At 36.8% G+C, this 20,581-nt stretch overlaps 1 protein-coding gene and 1 long non-coding RNA gene across 3 annotated transcripts in view; one reads left to right on the top strand and one right to left on the bottom strand.

Annotated features, from left to right (window-relative positions):
• Window positions 1-20,581, top strand: part of LOC135743747 (transmembrane 4 L6 family member 5-like) — a 35,620-nt gene that overhangs the window by 5,175 nt on the left and 9,864 nt on the right. The window lies entirely within an intron of this gene.
• LOC135744004 (uncharacterized) lies at window positions 745-1,657 on the bottom strand. Of its 2 annotated transcripts, XR_010530642.2 has the most exons (4): window positions 1,597-1,657; window positions 1,365-1,498; window positions 1,181-1,282; window positions 745-1,070 (listed from the first exon to the last, which is right to left on the bottom strand). It is a non-coding gene; the product is annotated as an uncharacterized lncRNA (long non-coding RNA). The 2 variants fall into 2 exon arrangements; XR_012336237.1 differs by having other exon boundaries at window positions 745-1,282.

Below are 20,581 nucleotides of genomic sequence, written 5' to 3'. Positions count from 1 at the left end.
CTATATTACTGTGCAAACTATATGGCAACACCAAATGTAGCACATAGAAAGTATTTGTTGAAATTATTATAAAACTATTTCATTTGTTAACATTATTTTACTATAGTAAACTTTATCATAAAAGACTGTTACATACTATATCACTGTGCAAACTATATGGAAACACCAAATGTAGCACATAGAAAGTATTTGTTGAAATGATTATAAAACTATTTCATTTGTTAACATTATTTTACTATAGTAAACTTTATTATAAAAGACTGTTACATACTATATCACTGTGCAAACTATATGGAAACACCAAATGTAGCACAAAGAAAGTATTAATTGAAATGAATGTTCTACATTATTTCACTATGGTAAACTTTTTTATGAAAGACAGCTTACTTATAAGTGCTATGTTTTTACTTATTAGGTTTTAAGGAGAATGCAACAGGTTCCAGGGCCTCTTACCTGCGTGATTCATCATCCAGGTTTTGCACAAATTGTCTAAATCCCTACACACAGAACATTTATTGTACCGACTATAAGCTTTTGAGGTGCAGGACTAGAGTAAGTTTTATTACATTTTTAAACCAATAACACTAAAGTATCATTATAGTAACAAAGTACCCAAAAGAACAAAAGATGCAACTTTAAAGAAAATATAATAGTCAGTCAAAAGTTTTTTTTATTTATTACAAATATATATTTAAATGTTAAACAATATACAAATAAACATACTTTATTAACCATATTGTGCTCTTGTTTCAAAAATTGTTCAATTCATTTCTTACAGCTATCTATTCAGATAAATGGCATATCAAAGCTTTGTCAGCTGGTGCTATTTAAGACGACACTATAAGGTTATCATCCTGTCGTGTGTTGTTCTCCAGATACGCTTGGAGCTTCCTGATCAGATCGGTCACAATTTTGGCTTTCGACGACCCCTGCACTGAAGATGGCATGCAATCACGTCCTCTTTTGAAGGTCTCTCAAACTGTGATGCCAGGTCCATTGGAATCGGGGTTTCCTTCAGCTTGTCTTCAAATACCTCATCAAACACAAGCCTGATCACATCCTCCACATAACTGTAGAAATATTGCAGTCAATAAATCTTTTGTTTTGATCATTTATTTCCCTGCTTCATACATTAAGTTTTTAATTATGAATGTATTTGAAATAAAACATTACTGCTTACGGTATGTCATTTGTGTTTTGGGAACATAGCCTTGTACTTTCCCTCTCCTGCTTTTGTTACGGCTTGGTGACATTGTAATGGATGGCTGCAAGGTACAAATACCTGTAAAATATAAACAAGCAATTAATTTATTGTAAAAGTAAATACTACTTTATTTAACAAAGTTACTAAAATACTTAAATACCTGCATAGCATTCCAATAAATGAGAAAATCAAATTTTTTTTGCTGCAAATCTGAAATCTCAGGCTACGGACAGCAAAGGCATCCACTGATGATGGTGATGGAAACATTGTGAAACGATGCTACTGCCTGGGTTCCTATTATTATGCAGAGAAAAAAAACTTTGTCATCATCAGTTATACATCTAAGACTGGTAGTGGTTTCACTAGCTAAATACATCATATGTGTTACACACCTTTGCTCCTCATATGCCAGTCTGACTCCTTGTACTGTGTGTTATGATGTTGCATGTTTGCATACAGTGTCCAGCTGCGAATCTAGGATATTCAGTCAAAAAGACATATTATAACAATAGAGTACAACGACTATAAATCGTTAGACTATTCATTAAAACGTAAATGTATTACATATTACATGGCCCAACATTAGCAACACACATTATGTGTTTACTTCGTTTCAAAATCTAAGAAAGCTTCAAGTAAATACAACAGTAAAATACATATAACTTTAAACAAATCATCTGTACTTAGAGTTTCTTGAGTTTGATCATGAGAACAAATTTTACTGGTAACAGTTTAACGTTAGCTGGCATTTGTATTTGTATTTAGCTTAGCAACTTAGCAAGTTTGTAAACATGTCTAAACCAACATCGATAAAAAAAAAACGATAGTCTGCATAATTCAACATACACGTGTGTAAATATGGTACGTTGTTTATGAAATACAGTATTACAACACAAAACAATTAGCTTGCAAGCTTAGCTCTACACGCACATTATGTTAATCTCCGGTTACCGGTTACGTAACGTACAGTAAAAGGCAAATAATAAACGTGAATACTTACAGCCTGTGATCCAGAAGTGCACAGTAATCCAACTTTCAAGAGGAGACGTCGCGCAAATCCAACTTCGGTTCATGAGAAGCAGTTATTGTGAAAACTCCGTGAACAACTTCTGACTGGATTTTTCCGGAACCGTATTAAACATGATGTCCTCTGTGGAAGTCCATAAAGTGCTATTTTGCCCTCGCATCTAAAGAGACAGCGTCTACTCGAGAGATTTAATCGCTTAAACAATGAAACAAGAGTTTGCAAACAGAGTCAAGCAGGGACTCACAACCTCCACCATTTTAGCTCTCTTCTGACTCGGCGCTCCCCACCCCCGTCTTTGAGGGCGTACCCAAGCAAAGCAGAGAGGGCTGAACTATGATAATGTTGGTCTTATCTACGTCACTAATCCCAGGAAGTAAACTGTTGCCTACAATCCGAGTGTTTTTTGTACTCCTCGAACGTTAGAGACGATAACTCGCGTCATCGTTTTCTTTGAGGTATGTACTTTTTGAATATCGTTAGCATGTACTAATACACACTTACACACAAAAGTATGTTTAAAAACGTGTATCCCATAATAGGTGCTCTTTAACGTAGCCCGTATAAGCTAATTAACATAAACTAGAAATGCGATCAGTTACACACTAGTTTTGTATTGCAATATGCCAAGGAAGTATTTTTATGCAGTCGTGAATCGAGTTTGTTGTGATAAAACTGAAATGCAACTATGGCTAAACTAGTCCAGTTATGTATATTAAAGCTTTTCAACTTGCAACAGGTTTAAGAAATCAATGGAAATCTATGTTGTAATCTGCTATAGTTGTCATTCATTTCATTTTAGAGCCCCGTTGATTAAAAAACAGTCTGAAGAATCCTTTAATTACAGTATAGCTGTTTTCTTAGAGTAATAAACCCTAAACCAACTTTTTTAGTTAATGATCTGTAAGAATGGGGTTTTATTACTGTTGTTAATTGATTTTAGTAAGTTTTTTGACATTTGGATATAAAGTGTTTCAATACTGGTGTAAAAACTCTGCCCTCTTCAGGTTAAACGGTGGCTACTGCAGTTGAATTTTTGTATTGGATGTTGGGTCCAAAAAATGCCTCGTGATGTAAGCAGGTTCAAGCTCAACACGCCTTGTTACGATCTCATCACACACTTAGTTCGTCCCCTCGTGTGTGTAACAGCTGAAGTATACAGTATGTCACTGAGAAAATCAGAAAAGTCTCAAATCTTATTGTGAGATGAAAAGCATCACAGTTTAATTTCAAGCATTAATTTCACTATGATTTCAATCGCTGACATGACATTACACAGTCAATATTAAAGATATCAAGTTTATATTTTCACAAAATGTTCTTTACATTATATAGGATGATTTTATGTGGAAAACAGTAAATTACAAAGAAATACTTCAGCTGGGTTTTCACAGGCAGGGTCACATTTATCTTTAATTTTTAAGAATGTTGCATTTTCTCTGAATATTTGATTTAATGTACTGTATTTTTCAATTAAATTTACATTGCACTATAAATTATCTTAGCTGCAGACATTTTAGGTATCCACTGTATAAATACTGATAACTGTGGTCAAAACAATAGCAAAATAAATAGTTCTGTATTATTAAATTACAGACAAAGATTTTGAATAGCTACAGTAGGTTGGATTGTATGTTTGGTGTGAAATGGGTATGGTGGGGGCCCAACCCCCTATTTTTTCATAGGGCCCAAAATAGCTAGATGTCCCCACAAGGTCACAAAAACACTGGTATTCCTATCTTTGTGGGGTCCCCACAAGGTGATAATTACCAGGCACACACACACACACACACACACACACACATGCACACACACACAGACAAGAAGTACCTTATCATATGCATATTCCACATTTTATCATAAGTGTTTTAATGCAGTGACTTGCAATGGTCTTGGTCTTGACTTGGTCTCGGCTTGTTTTGGTCTTGGTCTTGACTCGGTCTCGACCCTTTAAAGTCTTGGTCTTGTCTTGGTCATGACTTGGTCTCAGTTTAGGTGGTCTTGACTACAACACTAGCATTAAGTCTATGGAATGCCCCCACAAAACATGGAAACCAGAATGTGTGTGTGTGTGTGTGTGTGTGTGTGTGTGTGCGTGCGTGCGTGCGTGCGTGTGCGTGCGTGTGTGCCATCAGAGAAGTTGATAAAATAACCAAAGGCATTGCAGATATGTGGGAATTTATCTTTGTCTATTAACAAATAATAACTCTTAACCATTTATTCTGAACTGTCTTTCCATGGTTTGCGAAACCACTTAACACAATGCAGGTGTTTTTAGTAATAAAATTTAGGGATGCACCGAATCCAGATTTTTTGGGGTCGGCCGAATACCGAATCCACTGTTTAAGAATCCGAATACCGAATCCTACTCGCATCCTTATTCCATTAACACAGTAAAACAATTTAATGAAGTAAACAACGTCCACAGCAGTGTATGTTTCATTTTATTTGATTTTAACTGTAAAAAAAGGATAGGCAACATTATGCCAGAATGACAAGAGGGAAAAACTATTTTGACAATTACTATAAGCCTATGCATAATAAAAGTGATGCGGTGCGATGCGCTAGTTTTTTACAGGTGCGTCCACGAAATGTGAACCGCCCCTAAGGCTCACCGGAAAAAAAAAACCTTATCTCCACGTCAGCACCCAATGTGTGAAATCAACGGCCGCGTGACGTCAACTAGCGTAGCGCAAGCCTGGGGTTCGGTTCGGTGGAAAAAAAATCTAAGATTCGGTCGAACCTCATCAAAAAGCCCAGTATTCGGCCGAATCCGAATCCTGGATTCGTTGCATCCCTAATAAAATTAGAAAAATTGTCATTGGGAGAAACTTAAACAATGCTTAAACAATGCCAACATCATATGCCAAACCTGAATAAACTGCATAAAATTAATGATAAAAAAAATTAATTTGTGATGTGCCATCAGTTGTGGTCTTGACCGGTCTCAAAGACTGGCTAAAAGAGAAAAAATGGAGACAAGTATGAAGCAGAGGATCATAATTAGGTATTACGATCATTTTATGCATCTGTGCAAAGTTTTGCGGAAGGATAAAAATGTTAATTTAAAACAAATATGCCAATAAAATGTTTCAAATTCATATTCATGTCCAGTTTTTTTTCTTATGTGGCAAGTAGCCGTGTAATAAGCGGGATAATGTAGAGGCAGCCGGTAGTTATTGGGAAATAAGCCCCTTCAGTGTGATACAAGACCCTCCGCTTCGCGTCGGGTCCTGATCACACTGTCGGGGCTTATTTCCCAATAACTACCGGCTGCCTCTACATTATCCCTTACTTAATGCATTTTATACTGTACAAACTGTAACTTATATTCCCTTCCCCTCAATGGTGTAGTGCAGGCAGTGCCGGTCTTTCCTATACGCAAAGTACGCAATTTGCATAGGGCCCCGCACCACTAGAGGGCCCCCTTGATCTCAGAATTATTTAAAACCATTATATCAAAGAAAAATTATTATTATGTTTAATGAAAACAAGACGCTATAATTTAAATAATTTGCAAACTTCCGAATTTGTGCAGGTTTTTAAAAATACTTAATGATTTCTTAAATCACTGATATGTACTCGGACAACATGCAGGCAGTTTCTCAATCCGAAGGCTGCAGCCTTCAGAGGTCACATTTGTAGGCTGCATATGCGTCATAAAAACGTATTTTAGAATATTAACAATTATAATGTTGACTATTATTCTTAGTTAATGGTTAATTGTTATATTATGCTTATGACTTGCAAATGAAATGCTTATTTAACTTAAATAAATCAGGCTTGATGACGTATGCAGCGCGCATATGCGACATGATCCGGAGGTTGCAGCCATAGATATGTATATAAAGGCTAGATGGCTCGTCCGCGCTGATGGCCAATTGAGTGGAACGTCCGCATTTTGGCGGCCATCTTAGGACAGGGCGCTCGCTCACTCGTAGCATTGAGTTTTAATGATGCAGGTACTTTTAAATGACCATAACTTGCTTAATTTTTTACCGATTTTCAAACGGATTGGTTTGTTATAAACGTCAAAGATGTACCTATGACACTGAATACGTATACTAAAAATAAATAAAAAATTCATGAAACATGTTAAAGCATCCAGAATTATAGCCACGTTAATAACGTTTGTAAAAAACCAAACCGTTTGTAAATCCGTTAAGAATTCAGCAAGTTACGAGCATTTTAGTTGGCGTATGTCACTCACCTTCCGTCCACAGCAGCAGGGAGCAGCACTATGGCAGCACTGACCTAAGATGGCCGCCAAGTGACGACACAGCTGACTCCGCCTTGAGCCATCTAGCCTTTATATACATATCTATGGTTGCAGCCTTCAAATTTAGAAACGGCCGCGTGCATGACGCAGAAGAGTGATTTGGTAACGATGCGCATATTATATGCCCACCATTGATTTAAAACAAAGACAAAACTATCCGTCCGGAGCAGAATAAAGGGAAAAAAACGTGAAGCAAGGGAACAAGATAAAGGATTTGCGCGAGCAGATTAAGTCAATGTAAAGACACGCGTCTTAGCATGGGGCGATTCAAATGACGCGAATTGGGTGACACAATTGCCGCGAAAACACGCGCTTTTTCCTTTGAACTTCAAGAACGCGCTCTCGTGCAGGATAATTTGACGAGAGAGAGAGAGAGAGAGAGAGAGAGAGAGAGAGAGAGAGAGAGAGAGAGAGAGAGAGAGAGAGAGGTAAGAATGGTGCCCACGTCGAGAAAACTTAATAGAAGACTTGAAATTTGTAAAGGATTAAAGTATATGTCACTCGTTTAATTACAGTATGTTAACTGGATAACACTGGATATAACTCATTGTATAGATAATAAAATAATGTATTTTGATTACACAAATCAAACCTAACTATATGATTGTAGCTGCTGACCAGCATAGGGAATCTCTATGGCTAATTTCTAAGACATGTTGCTGATACAGTACTGTGTGTTGTACCTTATCTTGTTAATTGAGTCTTTTTGGGCATCTTATGCCTAGAATTATTCAAGGAGATTGATTCTTTTAACTTCCTTTAAAGTTTGATCAGTTGTGCATAATGACATGTGCAACAAATGGATATAGGGTGTCAAACTCATAGATTTGCAATATTTAAAATCAGACACTATTTTTAAAATATTTGGGGTCAACCTCTGTGACAGCTTTAAAGGGACACTTCACCCATTTGCATTAAGCTTTGTATAGATAGAACTCCAGTCATGTTTTTGAATGGTCATGCATCATTTCCTCAGTTGCCGCTGAGACTGGAGAAATACAGATTTCAGTGTTGCACATCCTTCTTTCAATGATGTAAAAATCATCATTTTGCATCATTGAAAGAAGGAAGTGCAATGTCTTTGTTGAGGGAATGAGACTACAAACACCCCTTTTCTCTGTCAAATAGGCACCAAATTCTAAATGTATGTTACATTTCGACTACAAATATAACACTTTCAATAAAGATTAATGTTTCTACGGGTGAAATGCTCTTTTAAAGCTGAAACTTATCAAATCCTATCAGAGGTCCAGAATGTCATTGAAACACACCAGTGGCTTTGCTGTCATCAGTATTAAACATGTTACCCCTCGAAGTACCCCTCCCCACAGAGCCCCCCCCCCACATAACAAATCCCAATTTAACCCCTGTGTATTAACAGTATGTATTTATATGTAATTTAATTTGATTCATTACATTCATTTAGATCAGGTTAATTTTTTAGTGCTTCTCACAACACATTTTAAATCAAAACAACTTATCAGCAAATACATGTTTCATGTTATAATCAGCAAGTTTATCAGTCAGGGTTTCAAAGTAATGTGCATATGGGTATATTATACAGCTATAAGATAATACACTATGTGGTTAGTTAACAACTAACTAACAGCAACATTGACTGGGTTTTACCCAGATAGCACAGGTACGTCTGTGAGATGTCTGGTAAAGATCTGGAGATCTGGAATACATCTGGTGTGTAAAAACATCTTATAAAGGAAAAGAGCTGGTTTACATACATTCTAAATCAAAAACGTCTTGCAGACATCTTCAATATGTCTATATGACATCTTTTAGGAGACGTCTCACAGACGTATTGCAGATGAGAAAACAATTTAAATAAGACATCTTGCAGATGTAAACGCAGACATCAAATAGACGTCTCCGAGATGTATGTGTGCTATGCTATAAGGGTCTGAATGCACTGACAGAGGGCCCCTCACAAAGCTTTGCTTAGGGCCCCCCAGCATCTAGGACCGGCACTGAGTGCAGGGTATATGCAGGTATACGGAGTATACCCACTTCTTTATTAGATGGCATGGGGTATACCCACTTCTACTTTAAAAAAACGGGGGCATGAATTAAGAGTATACCCACTTCTCCAGGCACCACTACACCACTGCTTCCCCTAACCGAAAAATCTAACCCCAACCATCACAGAAAACTTTCTGCTACTTCACATTTTCAATAAACATCATTCTGTTTGATTTATAAGCTTGTTTCCTATGGAGGGATTTTCGGGTCAGATTGTTAACTAAAAGTCTAAAACTAAAAGTCTTAAACGAAAACTAAAAGTCTAAATTTGAAACTAAAAGTCGAAGTCGAAAACTTAAAGTCTAAGTAAAAAATTTATTTGGTATTTAGGATTTGGCAATTGGTCATTTAGCTATTGCGGATTTAGGATAGGGAATTTAGGGATTTTGTGCATTTAATCATTTATCCATTTAGGATTGGGCATTTGAGGATTGAGGAGTGTATGCAAATAAGGAGGCGTGGCCCAGATACTGGAGGCTGGGTTTGAAATGGCTGGTGCGCAGAGGCACCTTATGGGCAGCAGAGGGAGCTCCCAGTACTAAGTACGCTGTAATAAAAACCAAACAGCGAGTGAGCAGGGCGGAGCGTGGACTGTACTTTATAATGTGATAACTTCAACTTAATGACAGCGTTGTAACATTTATGTGGCCTCACACACAAAGTCACCAGTGAAAGGAGTGCTATCGGTCTGACGATGAAAAGCAGCAGCTACACTCTTAGAAAGTAGTGTTAATTTTTTACATAACTTTTTGTGTTAAGCTTTTAACACATTATGTGTAATTTGAACACATTATGTGTCATTTTGTGTTGATTTTGTGTTAAAATTCAACACAAGTTGTGTTAAAAGTAACACAAAATGTGTTGTTTCAATAATAACACAGAGATGGGTGGATTCTGGGACAAAGCATTTAGTGTGTTGTCCCAGAATCAACACTAATGTGTTGTTTTTAACACTCTGGGGTCGACTGCGGGCGCCGCAAACTCTTTATTTTTCAATCACTCCGCAATGAGACTAAGATTACTGATTTTGGACATACAGATATGATTTATACATCATTTAAAACGTTAAAGTGTCTAGTTTTTTATGTCCACTCCAATAAAAATAAACATGATGCACGTTTTGTTCTCTCTCCCTCAGTGAAGCCCATTCAGAAACACGTCAGAAAAATTTACTGTAACTTAACGAAAACTTATGTAGATAAATGTCTGCATAATGCTTGGAATGTCTGCTTTTAACCCTCTGGGGTCCGGACCCTTTTGGGACACTGTCAGAGGTTCTGACATGCTCTCACGTTTGGTCTTTTTTCAGTTGCTTTAAAACACATTAATGGCTAATATCACATAACACTGTATTCAGCACAAACTGTGCTATAATAATATGTAAGATAAATGTATGTACATGTTTGTATTTTTAAGTAAATGATGTTTATGCGTGGTTAGTAAAAAAAAGAAAACAAAAAGTTGCTGAAATAAGGCCAAGGAACACATCCTAAAAAATTTTTAACATGAGTAGAGAATTTGCTACAAAAAGATGTAAAAACCATTTAACCCACTCATTCACATGAAACAATACATTGATTTAACTTTTGTAAGACACTTTTTGCTGTGTAAAGGCAATATGCAAGGGAGGGTCAATGGTCATGAATATTGATGTGTTTCACACCAGAGACCCAACCTCCTAATGGCTCAGTGAGGAATGTTGGGACAAAAGAATGAATGTGGGGAGACTTAAAGGCGCTCTAAGCGAATTGAAGCGTTTTAGACCATAAAACATTTTTTTGTTACATACCGGAAACATCTCCTCACTATCTGCTTGCTGCCTGTCCGCTGATCAAACTGTAAAAAAACGCGATCTCTGTAGACAGCCCAGGCTTCACAAACGGCAATATCAACAAGTGGCCAAACCTAGCATCACAAAACAAAACAAAGTATTCCAGCCAATAAACGACAAAAAGGATTTGGGGTGGGGGTTGGGCGCGTTCATGAAAGCACGGAAGGGAGGGGGAGGAGTTAGCTACGCTCTGTCTGTTTGAAAACAGTTTCAAACGTCAACAATAACTAACGTCTCGCAGATTCGCTTAGAGAGCCTTTAAAGAGAAAATCTTTTGCTTGTAGTTAAAAAAAAATAGGTTACAATACAGTACAAAAGACTTATGACTTTATTTTTATCTGAAATTAGTAAAATAAAAGTCTTATAGGGTTGCAAAAAATGCTAAAAACATGAACAATACAATAGAGTTAAGAAGCTTTTTTGTAATTATAAATAAAGAAGCTTCATTGTAATTATAAATAATAAAGTAACAATATGTATACATGTAACAATATTCTATATGACCAGTACAATATGGCTCTAATTAAAAGAAAATTATTCTAAATGTCAGCTATGAATGTACAGTTTGGTGTGCATCTGAAAATACTTCACAATATAAAAAATAAGGTATACATTTGTAAACCATTACACACTGTAACTTTTTGAAAATGGAGTTAAATGTCCAAGAAGTGTAAAAAGATCTTTCTGTACCACTTCATTGTCTTGTGCTGTGCACTACAGTTTAGTACTGTATCATCTGATCAGAAAGGTCAACACCCCCATGTGTTGATTGTAGGCAGTCACAGGTGCAGGACACGGAAATGTCTTTGTGCTTCATGCGTCTTGTGATTTTACCCTCCTCTGCACTGTCTCTTCTGTATAAGCAGGGTGTATTGTTGAACAGACAAAAACCTCTCGTGTGTCCATCCACTGAAGAGACTCAGGGGTGTGTGTGCATCTGCAGGACTCGGCTGTGGTCCAGGTTCTCGTGCAGGAAAGAAACGCAAAGTGTGTGGAACCACATCAATATCAGCCTCTGTTTTCCATGGCAGAACGGACCTGCTGCTGCTTGCCTGGATGTTGGTCTTGACTCTCTTTGCAACAGGGGCCTTGTCACTGTCAGTGGTAAATCTGTAAATAAATAAATAAATGATTTGGGTTAGAAACATTTAAAACAAAATATAAAATAAAAATATTACTCAGTATTTTACTATAGTAGTGACACTTTAATAAACTGTACTTACACATTAGTCTCAGTTGCTTTGAGAACTGAAGGAGACCTATGACGTTTGTGAGTAGTGGGTAAAAGTGAAAGTGATGCTGCCACATTCCTAAAAAAAAAAAAAAAAATCATCATCATGTATTTTCCAAAGCACTAAAGCAGCACATTACCAATACTAATATAGTGCACGCATAACAGAAACATGGGTAAATGTGGCTTACACTTGATGAATGTGGGTCGCGTTGCTGTGTGATCTCGTGCGAGGAAATGAAAGCGAAAGTGTTTCAGCCATATTCCTAAAAAAATAAATAATCATCATCATAATTAGTATCATCGTGCATTTTCCAAAGTACTAAGCAACAAATCAGTAATACTAATATAGTGCAGGCATAACAGAAAAATGGGTACATGTTGACGTACTCTTTATTGTTCCCAGTTGCGCAGCTGCGTGCCTTTGTGCGAGTACCAGACGAAGTTGGTGTTGCAGACACATTCCTGAAAACATATCTTAATTAATATCATGTTTTTTCAAAGTACAAAGCAACACATCAGTATTACTAATATTGAGAACACTTTTTTAATAGTTAATAATGTATTCTCCACAGTCACAAACGTTTGAAGCAATAAATAAGGCAGTAAAGCAGTAGAGCTGAGATAAGATAATTGGGTACAGAGATGCTGTATATGTTTGTTAACGGGCCATTACCGGACATCTTTATGGCTAAAAATTAACACATGACATATCTCTCTAGCACATCAAGGCTACATCAAAACATTTACAGCCGAACAGATACATGCATATTTGTGCATGATGACAATCTCCGGGCACATTTACTGTTATCATGTAAGCAACATGTCAGTAATACAAATATTGTGAATGAATAAAAGAAAAAAAATGGTTACATGTGGACGTACCCTTTCTTGTTCTCAATTGGGCTTCTGCATGCCCTCCCAATGCGAGTATCAAACGAAGGTGAAACTGATACAGCAACATTCCTAGTTATAGTAGTGATATTGCTTTATAACATATTCACATTACACTCATCAGCATACGGTTTAATGTAAGAACTATCATTTTAATGTAAATACAAGTTACGAGGCTACATGATTGAATATCTGCTTGCAAATAGTCAGTATACAGTGTATAAAAGTTTACATCACACAACATTTCAACAAATGTAGGTAAAACGTACTCTTCAGAAATTATATCCTCAGCTGGATCAAGTCGCTCTTCAAAATACAAACGTTCATCGTCAGAGTCCTGCTCTTCGTCTGAAGAAGCAGTGAACTCTTCCTCGCTGTCCAGGAGCATCTGTAGAGCTCCTCACCTGTAAAGCGTGTCATCTTCCCAGCGCGTCGATAAGTGAATGAAACTGTCAAAACTTGCTGTGTCTTAAAGCATTGTTTGGGGGCGTTGATCTTGTTTGCATAGCCCGCATCAGGTAATTTCCATATGAATGGCGCGCACACGGTAGGTGGGATCACATTAGTGCTAATGAGGTCGAGCCAGAAAAACTGTACCTCTCTTTACTTACATGTCGATTACACAAACAGACAATGATTTCTTCAGATTTTAATTACATCAAGGCAAAATAGACATTTCAGGCTTTCTTTAGACATATGTATCATGTTCGTGTGACAAGTATTGGCGGAGTTATCAGTTCATGTTTGTAACGTGTTTGAGGAAGATGGTCAAGGAGACTGAGATGTCGAAATGCACTCCCTGTTTATTTTCTTTATTTGCCAAAAGCACACGGTTTTGTTGTTATTATGAAGGCACTCACATTAAAGTAGACACTTCACGGTTTTGAATGATGTATTACATGTATGTGTATGATTATGAATGACAGAGTATTTTAAGTGGATGTCATAGGAAACAGGAAAAAATGCGTCAAAACGCGACCCCGCGTTTTTGGACCCCAGGGAGTTAAATGATGTAAGTGAGATCGAAACCAGATATTGTCATTTGGTGTAAACTGTATGAGAAGGAGGAGAAGTACTGTCTTTCTCCTGTTACCTGTTTATCTGTTATGAGATGAGATCGACACACCCCCGCGCCATTGAAGTGAACGAGCAGAAACATCCATATGCATAACTCGTCCTTCCTGCAATCAATGGATACGCAATCCACAATCCAGTCTTTCCATTCCTTGTTGTTTCATCCGAGTGCACCTAAAATGACATCTAAATCCGTATTTACTTGCGTATGTGTGTCAGTATCTCTAGACGCGAGTGTTTTCTTTGTCTTCCGTCAAACAGTTAATGCGACGGAACGCACATACACAAACACATGAGTCAAGTTCAACGCGCTTTTTGGTATTCTTATAAAATACGCGATTGCAAACAGTACAATCCTTATTTAGTTGCGTCCAAGCTTATATCTCCGGACAGCAAGTTTATTATACACAGGATCACTCGCGTGTGCACACATACTGCTTTCATGATCAACACTTGAGGGAGTAAGGGCGGCGGCAACTGTTAACAAACATTGATAAGTTTTTCACGCTTGTCCCTTGTTGTGTTTCTACTATAATGATTAGAAAAACACCAAAAAAATCCAGACAACGATAAGCAGTTCTTCTTTTGAGCTTTTTTCTGCACAAAAGTAAACCTCTCGCTGGCCAACCAAACACTAACACTGTGTTTATTTTTACGAGTGCCAAACAGTACCTTTACAATGATTACACTCACTCAGAGGGTTATTAAATAACAGAAAGCCCTCGAGGGAGCAAACAAGACAAAACTTAACATGACCAACATAACCAAAGAACTGAAGACAATGAATGAGCAAAGAAAGACTGAAAAACATCAGGGGCCCGTTTCAGAAAGGTGGTTAAGTGAAAACTCTGAGTTTGTTAACCCTGAAATGAGGGAAACTCAGAGTTTTCTGTTTCAAAATGGGAGGTAGGTTAAACCTGAGACAGCGGGGTAAGTAAAGCCTGTTTCAGAAGGAGATGTAACTTAAACGCAGAGTCTGTTTCCGGGGTAACTTACTCTATGAACCTAACCTGGTCGGGAGCAGGTTTTATTCTGCAAACTCTGAGTTTATTTATGTCTCCTCACCTCTTTTAAAGTGGAAGCGGTATTTAGCTTGTTACTCATTGCCCACATTTCTGACACGATTCAAGATGCTAAAATGGCATGTCCTTTTTTGGAAGATCCTATTGATGAGGAGGCTGCATTAATTTGTAGAGAATTAAATTTACGTCGGGCAAGGATTTTGAGACCCATAGTGGATTTTTTGTTATATCCCCATACGTTTTTGTTTGAGCGTTACCGTTTTTCGTTGCAGTCAATTAAATATATTCATAGTCTCATCCATCCTCACATTACTAATATCAGCCACCCTGGCCGTGCTCTTACATCCGAGCAGATACTTTGTGCAGCTTTACGTTTTTTTTTTTGCAAATGGAAGCTTTTTGTATAATATCGGGGATGCGGAGCATATTAGAAAGGCTACTGTATGCAGAGCAGTAAGAAAAGTGTGCCTCGCTCTCAAGCGCTTTCTACCCATTTTTGTCGTGTTTCCTGGACACAAACCCCTGAGAACCATCAAAGAGGAGTTTCACAGGATTGCTGGTTAGTACTGTTGTAATCAGTTTAAGTCTTTTAATTACGAAAAATTATGTTCAGTTAATAACCTTGCTCTGAACGTAATAATTAAAATTACCTGCAGGATTTCCCAATGTGGTTGGGTGCATTGATGGTACACATATACCCATCATTGCACCAACTGAAAATTAGGCAGACTATGTAAATAGAAAGTCTATCCACAGTATTAATGTGCAGGTACACATTAAATTACACTGAGTTTATGGTTAACAGAGGCGGACACTACTTGAGTACTTTGAGTAAATTTTCCAAGCATCTGTGCTTTATCAGAGTGTTTGTTTTGGGGGGTAGGGATGGGGAAGAAAAGAATGTGCGTTTATACTTTGATATATATTAAGATTCTATAGCTTACTCTACACAAAAATGTAATAACATGTGAATGTGTAGACTGCTTGATGTACACACATATTAACATTACCTCTATAGGCCTCTCTGTGCCTGCAGAAAGGGTTTCATCATCCCCACCATCCCGAGAAGAGGAGCATTTGGTTTAGCACACTTTATAATACAACTTGTCATAATTTCTGGTATTGAGTAGGCTACTTACAACTGCCTGGGGTTCTGCTGAAACTGGAAGGGCCAAAAGGCAGATTTTTCCATCAGAATCTTTTGAGACCAATGAAAACCCACGCAAAGTTAAATGACAGGAAATATATATATATATATATATATATATATATATATATATATATATATATATATATATATATATATATATATATATATAAATATAAAAGACAAACACGCACACACGCAAACAAACACACATACACACACACACACACACACAAAGGCCTCTTACATTGTCGGTTTAGAATTTAGGCTAAAGGCTGTTTCCTCTGCAGTTGTCAAAGTTGGTGGTGCAGGGCCTCCCCCTGTTTTCCGAGCTTTTGTCTTCTTTCCGTTGGCTAAAAAGAAGTCAAATGAAAACAAACATTAATTAGACACATGTTAGGAATGCTGCAGCACTAGACACTGAATGCTATTTAGATATTTAATATGTCAAAAGTAAGAAAGCCTACACCAATGATATGCTCAAGCCTTACTTGTTTGAATTATGTTTTTATATTTAATTTTCAGCTGATGCCATGTTCTTTTAATGCCTGCAGGATTGCACCTACAGGAAAATTATCATTAGATTCAATTAATAGATTTTGCAGTGAGATGAAACTGAAAACGTAATTATCTACAAATCAGTGACCTTCAACAGTGCAAATAGATTAATGTAATAATACTCTAAAAGGGGAAATTCTTAGTATTGCCTACTTTCTGAAATTTAACATTCTTTTCATTCTTTTAAAAACACTATTGCATAAGTTAATCGTAAACTTACTGTGTGAGAGAAGGTTCAATTAAAATTTTCCTTAGAACATTAATGAGGTTAAATTGATTCTTGCTTTACACAGATTTGTTGTATCATATATGCAGTATTTTATGCAATGTAATGTAATTACATCAGAAGTCATTTCAACTTAAAGAGTAACTAAACCCTAAACCAACTTTTTTTTAGTTAATGATCTGTAAAAATGATTCTTTATTAGTGTTGTTCATTGATTTTAGTAAGTTTTTTGACATTTGGATATAAATTGTTTAAATTCTGCAATATATGGTGTAAAAACGTCTGAGTGCTGCCCTCTTCAGGTTGAACGGTGGCTACTGCAGTTGAATTTTCCTATTGGATGTTGGGTCCAAAAAATGACTCATGACGTAAGCAGGTTCAAGTTCACCACGCCCTTGTTACGATCTCACCACACACTTGGTACGAGCTTAGTGCGACCCCTCTATCTCCGTTGGAATTTGCCCACTTTTCTTGCATTTTTCAAATATTGCCAGTGGGTGGAGTCAGGCTCTGACCAGGGGTTTAGTTACGCTTTAAATAATTATGCCCAATCCCTTACTTTATCCAAATAAAAAGTAAATAAATTCCACACATTACGTAAAAAGTTATTACACTCAATACTTCATGTAAATGTAAACTTACGCATTCACTCGATTAGCTATTTTTTTCCACGCTAACTGTCTCTGTTTTGCTGATGCAGCGGGGTTGCTTAGTTTTTGGAAAATAATGCTCATACTCTCGATAAGTCTGCAGCAGAATCAGTTCGCGTCATCACCAGCGCTGCCAGTGATTGGCTTACGTGGGCTTGAGCTTCTCTTGACGGCATATATGCACGTGTACGTGTAAATAAACACTTTTCTGAAAACTGACATGTGTGCACGATATTATTTTTGAAACCAGAGACGTTGAAGTGTCTGTTTATGAAAATAGCCGCCCATGTGTAAACATAGCATCAGAGTTCAAGTTTAAACTCAGACTCTTTGACTCGGGACATCCTCTAGAGGCTCGTCATGCGGGAACACACTCTCAAGGCTCTTCAGCACAGAATTTCCGCTGGAAAAACTCTGACCTGTAACTTCCTCTCGAGACACACAGATCAGGAACACAAGACTCAGGCCAGGAACAGGCTGACGAGGACACTGACGCTTGACAAGAACCAAAACAGAGCTGCCCACTGGGTTTGTAAATACCTCGTTCATTCTATCATGATTTTCAAAGACAAAATCCAAACGAAGGCAGCTCTCTACAAAAATGAATTTTAATAAATAACAGGAAGCCCTTGAGGGAGCAAACAAGACAAAACTTAACATGACCAACATAACCAAAGTACTGAAGACAATGAACGAGCACAAGACTGAAAATATCAGGACATTAAATAGCGAAACTAATCAAGGTAAACAGGTAAGAGGAGTAACTAATAATTAATCATTAATTAGATACAAGGGGGGCGGGACTCGACTCAAAACCCCACAAGACGTCATAACAGAGAGGTAGCAATGCCATGATCCTATCATAATAAACAAGACACAAGAATACATAAAAGCTGATCATGACAAGCTTAGATTTCGGGACTGTCCCGAATCTTTTGGGACGTCTCAATTTTTTTAAGTGTCCCAGCAATAGATAAACGCCCTTTGTTATAAACAGCATGTAAATAGTCTTGCAAGTAGATCACCACAAAATGGGCTAGTAGTAATTTAACATTGTTACTTAAAGGTGACATAGAATGATTGAACGGGGTATTTATCCTTGTTCTGTGATGTGACATGTAGACAAAACATTTTTTGTTTGGGTCTGTAATGCCTTAGAAGCTTCCTAAAAACCTCCCTCAGATTGCTCTATTAGGGTGGGGGATTTTAAACAAGTGGTTTTGCACCTATTTGGCTCCCCCTACTGGCTTAACTTGCAATCTCATTACTGATTGGCTGACTTTGCTGCCACTCAAAAAATTTAGCCAATTATTTTAAAGTGGAGGGGCAGTGAGATGCCTGTGATGTCATAAGCATCAGTTTTTCAGATTGGGGGCGTTTTCTGGCTGACATTTCTAAAAGAGGAATTTCTATGAGACTGAGATGTTTAGCATGTTTAGATCTTTTTGTATGTTTGTGAATGCAGGTAGACTACCATTATTCAACAAAGACAAGGTAAAAATGTTTTTTCATTCTCTGTCTCCTTTAATTTCTGATGCAGATAATACTGTAGGTGCAGATTTTTCAGACTACTGGCTCACAGACTATAGGAATAGACAACTAATCATGAATTTTGAGTACACTTTTAGTCTGTTCACACATTAAAATTAGACAACTATTCTCTCACATAGTCTGGTCTAGTTACTCTTGTGAACTACCTGTTGAAACACCTGATTTGCAACAGATAGTGTAGGCCAGAGTATGCTAACATAAATTATTTACGGGGACATTTTGCAAATACTACAGGTAGGCCTAATACATTAATAAAATATGTATTAATATTATATTCTAAAACATAAAAGATGTGGGAAGCATGGTGTTTTAAGAGATTAGTTAATAATTATTAGTTATAGATTATTCGTTTTTTAACAAACTTTAATATACTGTATACTTTGTAATGCACTGTATGTCGCTTTGGATAAAAGCCTCAGTATTTTCATATAAATATAAAAATAACAGAATTTAATCTGTATTTAAATACATTTTACAACATATGACATTCTTAACCCAATGCAGGGTTTCTAAATTGATGCTTATATATTTTAGTCAATGAACTTAATGTCAAGTAGGCCTACTGTAGTTGGGTAGTGCAACACTTATCTATATATGATTTTAACAGATTCATTGTCAGTGCAATTTTGACATACAGCGATGGCTGGGCAAATTGTAATTTCGAGCCCTGCGATAAGTTATTACCGTAAATTACTAGTTCCTGTTATTTAAAAGTGCTCACTTTGGTTGACGTCTTCGTTGGAAACTGTAGCGGGACAGGCTGCATCTCTGTCGGCATCCTCTCTGACTTGGGGTGTGGGAGGCGGATGGAGCAGTTCAGCAATCCGATGGTTCAGCATTTTACTTGATCAGTCAAAATTTTCACTGACATCACAAAAATGTAAAATATAAAATACAAATAAAATTGGCCTAATCTATATTTGTTGTTTCTGACATGTGTAACCTTAATAAATATGAAACCTAAGATTAAACAGACCTTATATTTTGAGTCCGTATCAGACGAAAATACAGATTTTGAAGAACAACTATTGTTAACTAAAAGAAATTAAGCTAAACAATAGCATGTAGCATTAATTGGCATGTATCGCTAACTCATCAGTCACAACTTTATTTTTAGCATTTTAACAACTTTGTAATTAATTTAATTTATTGTGTAATTTATTTTTGGGGCGTAGATCTCGACTGTGACTTCATAGTTGGTGTTATGTTGAGATTGTTCTGTTTTCCAGCAGTCTTTTGTGTGCATGAGGTTTACATAAAAATGAAGAAACAAATGCGTTTGAGGCTCATGATATGTCATTACAGCCCAGTCTCACGAAATTTCGTTATATAGTCACGTATTTTTTATTCTTTTTTTGTGATATTATCACAAATTTTCGCGTTTTTTCGTGATTGTATAACAAATTCCTGTTTTCATGTGATTATCACGTATTGGTTACTCAACTGTTTTGTCCTATTTTCTTACCATTGTCACTTCGGTTTAGGGTTAGATTTACATAAAATGACATCCCTGCCCAAACCCAACTCTAACCCTAACGCCAGGCGACATATAAAAAAGAAATCAGAAAAAATGGTATAAACCAATGTATAAAGTGACATTCTAATGCATGCACCAAATCTAACCCTAAACCGAAGCGACAATGGTTTAAAAAGAGGAAAAAGCAGTTGAGTAACCAATACGTGACAATCACACGAAAACAGGAATTGGTTATACGATCACGAAAAAACGCGGAAATTTGTGATGATATCACAAAAAAAGAATTAAAAAAATATGTGACTATATCAAAAACCTTGTGAGACTGGGTAGGTCATTACCATGTACAGAGCTCTTATTATTCAAACTGAGGGGGCACATGCCC

The sequence above is a fragment of the Paramisgurnus dabryanus genome, chromosome 2, assembly GCF_030506205.2.
Source record: "Paramisgurnus dabryanus chromosome 2, PD_genome_1.1, whole genome shotgun sequence".
NCBI lineage: Eukaryota > Metazoa > Chordata > Actinopteri > Cypriniformes > Cobitidae > Paramisgurnus > Paramisgurnus dabryanus.
The sequence above is the reverse complement of the archived record's forward strand: the minus strand, read 5'-3'. Positions and strand labels throughout refer to the sequence as shown.